The sequence below is a fragment of the Meleagris gallopavo genome, chromosome Z (genome assembly GCF_000146605.3).
Source record: "Meleagris gallopavo isolate NT-WF06-2002-E0010 breed Aviagen turkey brand Nicholas breeding stock chromosome Z, Turkey_5.1, whole genome shotgun sequence".
In the NCBI taxonomy this organism is placed as follows: domain Eukaryota; kingdom Metazoa; phylum Chordata; class Aves; order Galliformes; family Phasianidae; genus Meleagris; species Meleagris gallopavo.
Genome location: NC_015041.2, coordinates 14,013,784 through 14,027,636, shown reverse-complemented (window position 1 = coordinate 14,027,636; position 13,853 = coordinate 14,013,784).

Below are 13,853 nucleotides of genomic sequence, written 5' to 3'. Positions count from 1 at the left end.
TTCCTCCCTAGGTGTAAGACCCTACACTTGCTTGTGTTGAACCTCATCCGGTTTCTTACTGCCCAGCTCTCCAGCCTGTCCAGGTCTCGCTGAATGGCAGCACAGCCTTCAGGCGTGTCAGCCAATCCTCCCAACTTCGTATCATCAGCAAACTTGCTGAGGGTGGCCACTATCCCCTCATCAAGGTCATTGATGAAGATGTTGAACAAGACCGGACCCAGCACAGACCCCTGGGGGACACCACTGGTTACAGGTCTCCAGCCAGAATTTCCTAGAAATGATCCCTGACCCATGCCCTGGGGAGGCAGCACACCTCCCTGCAGGTAGGGGCAGGCTGACATTTTGGGCCTTTCATTCCTCTGTGCAGGGAGTCACCAACGACAACTACCTTTCTGCTCTCCGGGTGGAGGCAGTCTTGAGGTGTGGGGTTGACTGCTTCACCCGAGGCAAACTCACGTGTGGATCTCCCTCCACATCCCCACTCACCTCTCCTTTACGTTTCAGGGCCTTAAACCTATTGCGCAGAGGCACCTGGGGAGCTGAGGATGGTTGGGATGGGGGGATGCTCACTTTGCCGAGCCAGTATCCATTTCCACTCCTCCTCCTCTCTCTAGTTTCTAGGGGTAGGAGAGGACAGGGGGCTCACTGCAGCAACATCTGCCTGCCGGTTCCCCTCTCCCACCTGTTTGCAAGGTGGCAGCGGGTGACATGCTCCATGTGGAGCCTCAGCTGTGTGCCAAGATCTTGGGGCTGATAGGGACTGGTGCCACCAATGAATCTCCCTCTCACATTCCTTTATGGACCTCAGCCTCTCCACCTCCTCCTTCAGGTCGACCACAAGGCTGAGTAAGTCATTTAGCTGGTCCCATCTTTTACAAGTGCTGCCTCCATTGCCTAGCACTGCAAAGGCCAGGCTCTGGTACTCATCACAACCAGTGACCTATGTACTAGCATCTTGTGTAGGGACCTCAGTTTGAGTCTCCACATTTTTCTTAGCATCAGCTCCCCTTTCATACATGCACAGGACCTCAGTCTGGGTCTGCACATTCTTCTTGGCTGCAGTCTTCCTTCTGCGTGAACATGGGACGTCTGTCTGGGTCTCCAAAATTTTTGTGGAGGCAGACTTCTGCCGGGGTGCAGCTATTGCAAACCAGCAAGTTCACTAACACTATTAGACAGCCTTAATGGGATGTGACTGATCAGTCCCTGCCTGCTGACAGTAGTGCTGGCTCAGCCCTTTCCCCATTGCCAGGTTGTTAACAGGAGCCCCCACACTTATTGCTCACTTGACAGTGATAACAACCCTCCTGGTTGTGTAGTCTCGTGAGTGGGTGGCTTACTTCCTGATTCAAATTTTAGACTGCATTTATAAATTGCTTACTTGTTATAATATTAAAATTTTCAGCGTGAAGCAGGAGCTTTCCTAATAAAGGCAGTTTATTAGGAAATAATTTTCTTCACTTCTTTCTTACAGTGATCATGATGCAACATTGGAAGTGGGAGCCTTGTGCTGATGCAATCACTACCATACCACTTTATTGGAAGATGAGAGTTAATAGTGAACACAGCCAAGCTCAGAGCTTGGGAAATGTTAATATGCACCAAGGCAGACCTGCAAGCATCAGCTAAAGGAATCCAGAACTGCTGGAGTGGGAAATGTAATCAGGAAGTATTTGACCCTTAGTGTGGGACTCATAGCTTACACATTTTATATATGTGAAGGTGTTAAATTCTGGATGTTGGAAAAACTTGTACAAACATCACAGTCAACTAATTAACACTAACAGGTAATGACAACATGTGAATGAGTCCATCTTGTTTCGTCAGAGAATTAGCCCAGTACTGATTGGAATATGAATAAGCCTGGATCTTAGCAGAAGAGAGGCTGATACAAAATAAACTGTTTACAATGGGAGATTCTGAAGGGCCTTTTCAAAACAAATATCTTTATTTGTACGGACAACAGAGTATTTGTTCTCCTGCTCCTATGATAACTGAAGCCTTGAGAAATAGTATGGATTTAAAGGAGCCAAGAGACAAAAGGAGAAGTACAGTTGACTATTCCCCTATTGAATACTCAGTCAAATATAAAGGGGTGGAAGTTTCTACTGGATCATGAAATTTTATACAATTGTATTTCACATTAATCTTATTTTATTAGTCACAATTAGAAATTTTGCAGCCTTAAGCATGTAAAATTAAAACCGTAGATGATTTCTTAATTGTGCAACTCCTCAGTACTCAATTAGCATCACTCTACTTTCCCCTAACAACTATGTAATACTGTACTAAATGAAAAACAGGGCTTCTTTATTTGCTATGGCCTTGGGGTCAATTATCAATTTATCATTGTGTCCTGCAGGTTTAAAATAAAATACACTGTGCAGTGTAACCATTGTAGAAAATTGACATTAAGTAGATTCTGCAAGCATGGACTTAATAAAAAATACAAAGAGTGCTGCCTAAAAGGGTTCTACTACTATAAATTCTATTAGGCTGCCTTTAATATAGGACAGTAGAAAACTGCAAAACTAATTTAAAAGGATTTTTTTTCTTTTACTATCTTCTTTGTATATTCTGCATGAGAATAGTCAAGAAAGATGTGAATTAAAAAATAGCTTTAGTTGTATTTTAAAGATTTCTTATGATTTCAAATAGCATTGTAATTAAAATTTTTGTTTGGCTTTTAGTGAATGAAGAACTTAGAGTCTATCAACATCTTTCAAATACAGCTATAATTTAATGTAATGAGACCATGAGAAATTGCTGAAGTTAGTAAAGAATTAAAAATATCCTCTTTAAATTATACAAGCAGAAAATAATTAAATAGAAATTAAATTTCTTATTAAAGCAAACATATGGTGAAGAAATTCATTTATAGTGCATTTACTGTAAAATCCAGTTCTTCACATCCAGTGAATTGATATGTGCTACTACAATTTCCATTATTTGGGTGCCTCTTCTACAAGAGATACTTGTGTTCCCACAAGTAACTCTTAATCTTGTTCAATGAAGAATTTTTGTGGGGCTTTTCTTATAGCCGTAACATTGAGCCAAAGATCCCATATTTCATTAGTTGGCTTACCGGTCTTTATCTTCATCCAAAGTTCCACTCATCTTTGCCTTCTTTGCACAGAAGAATTTAATTTCAGCCCCCTTATATCTCAACCCACATTTCCTACCATTTTCATGTGACTGCAGCAAAACCTAATTGTTACTTTGGAGAAGAGATGCACTAGGAAGTTTTGACTGAACTTACAGACTTGAGACTATTAGCAGACTCCCTTGGCTCTTTCCTTTTATTGACCAGCCCCTGCAATGCAGCCTGTCTCCACCTATTTACACACAGTACCCAAAAATCCATGATTAGATAAGAATTGACTCTGATACTTATGTCTAAATAGAAGTTGAATTATCAGTGCAGCTTACCACCTGTGTAAGTGCACTGCCTCTCTCTGATATGTACTGAGCCATTCTTTAGTGGTAATATTTTTGCTCTTAATCAAAGGTACCTCTTCGGTACGCTACAGTTATCTCTCAACAACAATTACAAGTACACAAAGACATCCTGATCATGATAGAGAGGCAATGATGTGAAGTAATTTTTCATGCCAGACAAGTTTTCCCACCATCCTCTCATATATCTAATCCAAAATTCTTGTGGGAAACCTGGACTTCATATACATCTTGAAGTCTATATCAGTATTTTCGTTCCTGAAACTAAACCAGCAAATACCACAAGAAGAGAATAATTTTTCAACTGGTGCCTTTTTCTGTGGCATCACACAGGGTGGCATGACTAAGATACCGCATGTTTAATTGATTAGTGCACTTGAGAAAGGGCTGGGTATGGTCCAGTACAGATCATTCTAAACATTGATAAATTACCACCTTTGTGTGAAATGGTTGAGGTGGGACCACTGCCCTTTGACAAACCAGAAAATGAAATGATTACTATTGGATTCTATTGACTTGTCTGGTTAGAGCAGTTGTGCTTCTTTCCAAAGGTTAATTGGACTTGAACTCAAGAAATTAAGAGGTCAGGTAGGGTCACAGTGACAGCAGGCAAACTTTTAACTTACCACTAATAATATTTGTCAGAGGAAAGACATACTGTAGATCTTTAGCCATGTCTCTGCTCAAGGATTTTCTATAAAAACTGATTGTTTGTCTACATTATTATATAAGCAGCAAGTGTATATGTTAAATATGTTCATTAATATTCATGATTTACTGTAGATAAAAAATCGATCTGTAGTCATATCATGAAGAAGTCAATGTGGATAACATTTAAAAAAAAAATTAAGAAATTCAATAAAAAATGACCTGAAAAAAAGATATATCAGTGAGTACATAGATCATAGCATAATTTTAAAATTTTTACATTAGGAATTCTTATGGTAACTGTGTTTAGGCCTTAATTTTACAAGTTTGATGGTTTCTGGTATTTCTAAATGCAGATTAAAAATATTTTTGGGAATTAGAGGGTTTTTTTGGGAGAACAAAATCAGTTTTAATTAAGACACAACTGGCCTATATATTTTTTAGGGAGGAAAGAAATCTAAAATATGTTTTTGGATTTCTTTCTTCCATTTGTTGCATTTATTGGCTCACGTATTCTTCTTTCAGGAATTTTTACAGTTTTTAAATAATATTATTATATCATATAATTCATAAGCAATGTCTTATCACTGCATCTTTCACATACACACATATGGGGAGTATATACATACAGTCCTTTTTCAAAAGATATTATTAATTATCTTTCTAAATGATTAGTGATATTTATTGAAAGGCCAAAATTATACTCTGATACGATACGTAGTTATTTTAGTTTATCAAATTAATGGGACACATTTTTTTGCTTTGTCTGATTTATCTTTAGTACAAAAAAACCCATTTTTTTGTGACCTTCATATACTGGAATTTACTCTGATTATGTTGCATATGTTCTATGTGTAATTGTAGATTATTTTCTTTGTATGTGTATGTGATATGGATATTGATTGAGATGGTAACTATATTTATTATCAGAAACCAATTTTATTATTTAAATACTGCTTTCACTGCCTTCAAGTGTATGAGCTTGGTAAATAACAAAGTTTGAAACTATACTGTATACACCTTCAAGTGTATGAGCTTGGTAAATAACAAAGTTTGAAACTATACTGTATACACCTTCCAGTGTATGAGGTTGGTAAATAACAAAGTTTGAAACTATACTGTATTGCTTAAAAGCTAATATTGCATTATTTAATTTTCTTTATGCATACCCAGCATAGTCAGTGAAACAATGTGTTGAATGTGGTGCAATCTGAAATTATTATTGAGAAAATTGTCCTGGAGCTTTCTCTGAACTGACAAAAATGACTTTGGATTAAGTTAATTAAGGAAGAGTACCATGCTCACCTGCAGAGATTGCTTCATTGTATATACATTCAAGCAGACATCTGTATTTGAGTGGTTAATTGATTTTTTCTGTACATACAGCAAGCATTTTTTTCCATGGTTGATATACGCAGACATTTCTAAAACAAACACGAGTTGTAGACAAAGCAAGTGGAGATGCTAGGGAATCATTCTTAATCTCTTTCTTTCAAATTGAATATTAAATCATATCCCCAGTTTTGCATTCCACACGCCTCCTTATAAACTAAAACCAGTGAAGAAAAATTAAAAGGTTGAAAAAAATTGTGGAAAAAAAAAGATCTGATGACTAGAAAGGTGTAGAATAAATTTGGAACTGGAGGTTGTAATTATAATCAGTTTCTCAGGAAATCTGCAGGTACCAGAAGAATTAGTATATTAACATTTAACATTTACTTACTTACTGCAAAACCTAAGGAAAAAAAAATCCATGCTTTTACTTCATGATCTTTATCTTTTTCAGCAAAAGCTTTTCCAGTGTCAGACAATAAGGACCTGCACAACAGGCAGAGACAATCAAGTCTGAAGGTACTCATTGCAGGCCCCTCACATACCCGGACTTTAGTCTGTCGAGTGCAGACTGAATGGAATCAACTGATTTAGTGAAAAGGCCTTCATGTCAAAATGAAAAGTGTGCACCTCTTTCTACAATAGGTACACAAAAGATAACACACCACATGTAAGAATTACAAAAACAGAGAAATAACAAGGAAGAGAAAAATTCTACACATTCTGAAATTTGTTCACATAGGGGCAATATTCCTACAGAAAATAGGTAGATAGATATGTAGATAGATAGATAGACAAACAGACAGACAAAGAATAAAAAATAATAAACCATTTTAAAAGCTGTGCTCATAGACCAGAGGGAAATTGGCTTCAGCATGGAAAAAAAAAAAAAAAAAGTCATGCTAAATCATTTATAAAGAGAGAATTTTTTAAATCATTTTCTTCACAGACACAAAGAAAAGAACAGAAAATAATCATGATACAGATAGTCCTCTTAGTCAGTGACTGCATACCAAATGGATTCTTTGATTTTTAACCTAAAATTTATCCTAGCATTACTTATGAATTGCAATACATAAAGGAGAACATGCAATAGTATTTCTAAATAATTTCTTCTATGTTCAGAACCGCAGAGAAGTTATGTCTTGAATTCTGCTGCTCAGAATTTTGCACTAGTTATTCCATAAAGAAGAAGATTTCAGAACATGTTAAATATTGTATAACTTTCAGCACCTATTTATTTGCCTCAATGTCTGGTATAATGCCAGGGAAGAAGTTAATCTCTTGAAAAAATCATAAAAGCACCTAACCTAACACCTGTCTTAATAGCTCTGAATCAAATCTTAAATATGTCTTGTATTTTCTCTGCTTTATTTATGATGATCTATAATATTCAGTTGTACTTCTAAAGAAAGAAATAAGAATATTTTTCCTTTTATTTTTCCTAATAAGATTATTCACATAAGGAATTTCCAGACATCAAGAGAAGTGAGCTAGATATAGCTTTTTGCCAGCTCTCTAAAATAACAAAACATTTGAAAAAAAATAAATAAATAAATAAAACAACTGTTAGAAGGCTGCGTACTTCAGTTCCTGAGTTATAACCTTGGTTACTCTGTATTTAAAGAAAAATCAGGTTATGGCTACATGGGGAAAAAGTTACGAAAGTATTCTTATTATATCAAATTGTCTCCAGGTCAGCACATAATGTAATTTACCTTGGAAAAGAAGTAGAGTTCCCTTAACCTAATTTTCTATTTGGTAAGTGCACTAAAACAACCCTGCTGGAACTGATGTTTTAAGGAGTAGAATGAAATAGTGGAGCAGCAATGAAAGAGAGTGAAAAATAGAATTCTTCAATTCAGACAGTATAAGAAATTTCACTGTACTGTATGCTGGCATTCCTGAGCCTTGTATTAGGAGGAATAGTACATGTTCAAATAAAAATAATGGCATAATTATTTTTTGTATTTTGGACAACTAGCAAATTTTAATATAAATAAAAACAAAGCCTTTTTGTCACACTTTCTATTAAAAAATAAATAAATAAAATTACTAAGGTTAGAAAGTTTAAAGCTTTACCTAGCAGAAATGTCTTCTGTTTTATTAAAGCAATATTAAAGCAAATGATCCTGAGTAATATTTTTCTACAAAAATTTAGTTCAGCCATTGACTTGAATACTGTCAGTATAAAACACAGCATCTTGTGTCATGTGAATAGCAGCAGATCACAAATTTATGTCTCCTTATTATACTCTATAACATAAAATTGTTTGCATGTACACAGAAAATAAATCATTTATTGATTTGTGCAAATCATCAAGTATTAAACTGTATGAAACTGTTTATATATAGTTTAATTAGTTTTGTATATCTGTAAATAGCAAAATCATTGCCTTTAAGTTTTGTACATTGTAATTGTAACATGCTTTAGTTAAAGACAGGTCAAATAACCACAGGAGTCTTCACTGTTAGGCTATTTTTCTTCAATCTATGTTGAAAAAGATATTTATTTATTCTGTTTTCCCTTTTTCATATCCTCTCTTCTCAATTCCTTCTTTGAGTGTTGGTCTCATGTTCTAACTCACAATTAGACACAAGAAAACAGAGATGTTCCACCTACTTTCCAACCACCCATTCTGAATGAACAATTCTGACTGCATATAAACTAAATGCCAGGGATTGTGCTCGGATGATGGAAGTATAGTCAAGAAGACAGGCTAAATGACAATCTTAATCCTGATGTTTTTGTCATGTTAGTCTGGATATCTTTTACAGAATTTGGTTTGCAAATTAGGACTTCCATGTCTTAGAACAACTTTCACAGACAGATTCTATTAACACTGGTAAGATGTCAGGATGTAACGGAGACATGCGGGACATAAATATGTTAACAAATATGGCAGTGCCAACAGAACTACTGCCCAGTTTAGAACAGTAGGGATAACATTATGCAGTCACCAGTCATATTCATTTCAAATGTGCTACAAAATACTTTTAAATCTAGAGTTGAATAGTACTATGTAGAATGTAAATACAGCTATATTACGATATGGAATTCATAATGAGCTATTATGTCTTTGTGCCAATCATGATTGCTTCCTTCAAATTGGTCCTAACCTGGCCAAATGAACAGGAAACTGCTTTAACCATTTGTATTTAATATATTAAGGGAAAGAAAGAAAGAAAAAGAAAGAAAGAAAGAAAGAAAGAAAGAAAGAAAGAAACAAACAAACAAACAAACAAACAAACAAACAAACAAACAAACTTTCAGTGATATCATGAACATATAGCAATGAAATAGAGAAAGAAATAAGCCTCATAATTGAGCCCATTCTGACACTGATATTACTGGAGAGGTTTTTTTATATGTATATATAGTTCAAGAACAGGCTTAACTTGTGATACTTCAATCTCTAATTCAGAAAAGAAAAAAGAAACAAACAAACAAACAAACAACAACAACAACAACAAAAAAAAAACAGAAAACTTGCATTTCGCTTTAAGCACATATGTAAAGTCATTGGCTCCTGATGGTGTACTCAAGCATAAAAGTAAGCCTTTGTTTTAGTGAACAACTTAGCAGCGATTTATAAGATAATCTTAACAAGATTAAAAATATTCTTACTGGTGAATATTCAGCCTGACAGAGCATATATAATTGTATAATTTGTCTCATTCTTTCAACAGTTTCTTTAGAGTTTTACTTAGATAGTTTCCCTTTCTATCTAGAGTTAAAATTCTGTATTTGGAGCAGCTATTTTTATACAGTGCAGTAAATATTTTAGTGCCCTTGCATAACATCCATCTGAATGAGTTATTTCTAATCAGGTTTAAAATGTAAAAGCACTTGGGGCTAAATTTTTTAAAAGTCTCTGGATGCTGGATGTAGGTGCCATGTGTAATGCAACTGAACTGCAGTCTGGGTAGGGCTTCTTATAAGCCTGAGGAATGTTAATATTAAAGATAAAAACACTAGTGTGGCTATACTGATTCAGGCCACAGATCAATATAGTGTAGTACTCTCCAAAAGTCAGTGGGACGACCTGAAGTTACATTTGGAGGAGACTAAATGGCTCTCCATCACTTAGATGTTTTTCTATGCCAATCTGGTTTGTGCTAGGTGGTAGTGATACTCCAGAGTCTATTATCTTTTTGGAGCATAATGTGACGGGCTATTTCCCTCATTTTAATTCATTCTCAGCCCAGGCTCTAGGACTCTCTCTGAGGTGGATAGAGTAGAAGTCTTTATTGATGCTGAATCCCCCATGTCCTTCACAATGAAAATCTCCAAAATAGGAAATATTTCAGTATTTTCTTCTCTCATCTTTGCTATGAGGCAGATATAAGGCAGATATAAGGAATTTGTTTTTGTAATTTCTCAGACAATGGATTCTGTTGATATTGGAAATACCTTTTACAAATTTGCAAACCAATTTTTATTTTTGTATTCCTGTTTCCTGTCATCAGAGTCATCAGACTCATTTTTGAAAATTAGTTTGAAAATATGTTCTTTAGAGTACATTTATACACACTCTTGTGTTGTTGAGTATTATATTTGGCTTGGAGCAAGTTTGATCAAATTTTTGGAATATATGTGACAGGGATCCTACATAGATTCATAAACAGCTGAGTCAAGCAATGGTGCTGTTGCTAGAAAGAAATAAAATGTAAGTAATTTCATTATAAAAGAATTCCAGCTGAAGCCTGAAAGCTCTAATAAAAATTTGGATAGCACTGCAGCCAAAGCTTTTTTAAATATCAGTTTACTTATTAACAGATAAGGATGAATTATGGAAATCCTGGTTTTGACTGAAAGAAATAAAACCTGGGTTTATAGACTCAGTGGTGAAGTCATCTTCGGTCTTTTCTATTTGGAGATGCAACTTATCTAGAGTTATAAATGTTCCTCCTATATTATAAGCATATTATAAGGCATATGGGCAGTTCACTAGCATAATGGTTATCAATCCTGTGAAAGAACTTCTAAGTCTAAACATCATGATTATTCCTGACTGGTATCTCTGGAAAAAAATTATTCTCAGACATTTATTGTCTTTTCCAATCGTTATATTAAAAATTCCTGTCCTATTTTTAGTTCAGATGACACTTCAGCATCTGTATGGCAAAATGTATCACTCAGAGAGGCCTGACCCAGTGTCAGCTAGGAATTCTCCCTTCTCAGGACAGAGAAAGGCAGAAAGAGGTGGTAGAAGGATCAGGGGATGCTGCTTCTTTTGCTATGAGTTTTCCTCCAGTGCCACGCGCAATCAGATTGGTGGCATGTCATTTCAGTCTGTCAACATCCCCTGAGTGTGACTCAGTCAGCCATAAGGAAATACCTTGTCTGTCGACAGAGGATGTCCTTTCACAACACCCAGCCGCTCAGTCATGCAGCCTAAATGGGGCGGCAAACAGTACCTTCACACCAGCGTATGTTAACTGAGCTCTCTATCGATGTGTCTTGACCTCATAAGAAGACACAGCAAAAAGGCCAGGGTGAAGAGCAGAGAAAGGCTAACCTTTCCTTGTCTGCTAAAAATGGCAGCTCCCTTTACTCCACTCAGTCAGAAACAAACATATTTTGTGTGTGTGCCTGTGTGTGTATGTATATATAAATAAATAAAACTCCACACACAATTTCCTTTTTGCAGTATGGGAATGTTACCACTAGATGACACCAAGAGATAGTTCCTATAGACCTGATTTTTTAATTCTTTATTCATCTGCCTGTTCAAAAGGTGACATTCTTGCTGAGATTGTAATTAAGATTACAGAGATACGCAAATTAAGTGATCTGGCAAGTATTAATAGTTACTTTACTTTAATATTACCAATTACTGTCCTAGAGCGCAAAGAGCTTGGAATTTATGATATTTTGGACAGTGGATTTCAAACATTACCTCTCCTTCCCTGCTGTGTATACCTTTAATTGGTTACTACAAAAGCATCATCCGTATTGTAATAGGCAGAGCCTGTTGGTGCTCCTACAGCAAATTTCTTGGTTGTGGTAGCTTAAAATCCATCAAAAGTGAAGACAGTATTGTTGAATTTAGTTATGGGGTTATATGTTTAGGTGAGTTCAGAATTAACTGCTTTACCCTTCTACATTACTTTTTTTTGTTTTGTTGTTTTTTTCCTCCAAAATGAACTAAAGCTACATAGTTTAATAAAAGGGAAACAAGAAATGTTTCTCTTCACTGATTGAAATGTCAAAATTGATAATTTTTTATATGAATTTCTGAGATTTTGTTTTTGGTAGTGGTAAAGAGGAAGGAGGTTTGAAATTATCCTTTTATGTCATTTTAATAATTGAGAGTTTCATTACATTTTCAATGAATTTCTGTGAGTATCTAAGGCTGTCAGGTCTGCATAGATGTTACATTAACACAAAGTGGCCTAAATTTCTAAGTGCTGGGTAGAAATTTAGTCCCATGTGCCTACATATAAATTCATAAAAGCAATATAGTATGACTAATGTCACCCATTAATGTCAATTAGAGATGCAGAACTTGCTTGATGATACAGAGTGTTATTTTGGTCACAGAAAAATGTGTAAGTCTTGGGGAAATAATCCTATTGAAGTCTTTTTAGTACCTCCTTCTACCTCTTCTACCATATTCTCCAGTGCAACTAAGCTATAACCTTTCACTCTAAACAGTCTTTCATAAGCATCCATTGATTTACAGCAACAACAACAAAAAGGAATTGAGTAGTTTTTCTCATACAAGTATGTTCTAGATATGCACACTGCTTTATGTACCTCAATGTTATTAGTGAGAAAAATTGAACTAAGGATGGTTGTCATTAAAACTTTTGCAATACCCTGCCATGTCTGTTATGATCTTCATGGCAGTTATAATAATGAGAAGACGGTACTTACAAAGGTCTTACTGGTGAACTCTATGTATATAAGCAACAGCGGAGAATATAACATAAACACCTATTGAGCACATTAAGAGCAAAAACAGTAATTGGGATTTTAAGTGTGTTTGCAATGAGGCAACAAATTGAAATCTCACTGACACAACCTCTCATTCACAGCTTGTGTGAGCAGCATGAAGTGATTGCTGTCAACCATGCATTGTGTCTGGATCTGAGATGGAAGATGGATGAACACTCTCCCAGTGCCTTTTCCCCACATGAGAAACACTTACCATCCGTGCAGTCCCTATGGTTGCCTACCTCTCTTGTGAGAAAATAACCTACTGCCTGGCCCAGGACATACCTGCTTTTGATAGGTACACAGAAATCCTGGTGCTGACCATGCTACAGCTGAAGGTGCCGGTGGGAGCTGAACAACATGCCCAACTTCTTCCTGTAGTGAAGTTAGCAGCCCAGGGCTAAAACAAGAAGTTGTAGATATAAATATCCACAAATACATGAAAAGAAGAGAAAGAGCACTAAGTTTTCTCACAAGGAAATTACAAGGGCTATAAACTTGGATTATGTGGCTCTTGGATAGATTGGAGGAGTAAAGATTCCTTCCCCAGTGTCCTGTAAGACATGAAGGTTACTTTGGGACCATAATTACTGAGAACACTTGAAACAGCATCATCTTTGATATCGCAGTTAAAACAGAGAAACGTTCATCCTCATGTTTCAAAGATTTTATAAAAATACATCTTGTAAAATTTCTTAAGATTCTTCAGAACAAAATTGAGAATGAAATATGAAATACTTTGAAATACCCTGAAAAATGCGTAATGGAGATCATAGTCTTCATATTAGTAGAGTACAAGTCATGTGTGTTTAATGTTTAATTTTGTTTCATTTTTGGTGGAACTTAGGTTTCATTTTTATGTGGAACAGTGACAATTGGTAGTGGAGAAAAAATAAACAAATACTCTGCTTGACTCTGAATTGTTAAAAACCCAAGTGGTTTTTCTCCATCAGTTTTACAGGTAATTCAAATTGCTTCATAAAACTTTGCTGATTTGCCCCATGCACAAAATGCACTGTGTAGAATTACAGAAAACAAAGTTTTTCTGGTTAAGAAGTATGCCTCATTGGAACACAATTCCTTGTAGGATTATCAATTTCATAAGGTGCTAAAATACGAAAGTTAATTCTTGAATATCATGAGATCTGCTCAGAAATCAGGAGGTTTCTGGTGGTGGTGTTTGAACTCATGTATTTTCCAAGTTCTTCTCGTCTGCAGTGTACACTCATTTCAAAAGTTGTTTATTTCAGAGTTCCAACGATTTTGCAGAGGTCTGAGGTTTAAGGATCTGCAATTTTTTAAATCTCAAGTATTCATTAAATCAATCCAGTAGTTTTGTTTTAAATTCATAATTTCAAATAAAAATTCCTAACACAAACACAAGAGTTGGCTCACTGTAGAGAAAAACATTTTTAGAATTTGTTATGTCAGCTGAATCATCTGGAAGAGAATTAATCTTTTTTTTTTTTTTTTT